The following is a 779-nucleotide window of genomic DNA, read 5'->3' as shown; positions in this document are numbered from 1 at the left end:
AAATCTTTAATAAAACGCCTGTAAAATTCAACATGTCCAAGAAAACTCCTAACTTCTCTTACATTAATAGAAGGTGTTAATTTAGATATAACTTGAATTTTTGCAGGGTCTGCTTCCATACCATCTTCCAAAATTTTATGCCCTAACACAATTCCTTCTGCAACCATAAATTGACATTTCTCCCAATTTAGAACCAAATTAGTTCTTTCGCTTTATTCTAAAACTTTTTCAAGATAATTTAAGCATGCGTCAAATGATGTTCCAAATACAGAGAAATCATCCATAAATACTTCCAATCCATCATCAATTAACTTACTAAATATAGACATCATACATCTCTAGAATGTTGCAGGTGTACTACATAACCCGAAAGGCATTCTTCAAAAAGTAAAAGTTCCAAAAGGACTAGTAAATGTTGTCTTTTCTTGATCCTTAGGAGCAATAGGAATTTGATGATAACCAATATATCCATCTAAAAAACAAAAATATTTGTGCCCAGCAAGTCTATCTACTATTTGATCTAAAAATGATAAAGGGAAGTGATCTTTCTGAGTGTCAGTGTTTAATTTTCTATAATCAATGCAAATACGCCACACAGTAACTTGGCTGATAGATATTAATTCATTATTCTCTTTTGTTTCAACAGTCACTCCTCCTTTCTTAGGAACACAATGAATTGGACTTACCCATGCACTATCTGAAATAGGATATATAATTCCAGTGTCTAACCATTTCAAAATTTCCTTCTTAACTACTTCTTTCATCATCGGATTTAATCT

This window comes from Phalaenopsis equestris, unplaced genomic scaffold, assembly GCF_001263595.1.
Source record: "Phalaenopsis equestris unplaced genomic scaffold, ASM126359v1 Scaffold000106, whole genome shotgun sequence".
Classification (NCBI taxonomy): Eukaryota; Viridiplantae; Streptophyta; class Magnoliopsida; order Asparagales; family Orchidaceae; genus Phalaenopsis; species Phalaenopsis equestris.
Note: the sequence above shows the minus strand (reverse complement) of the source record.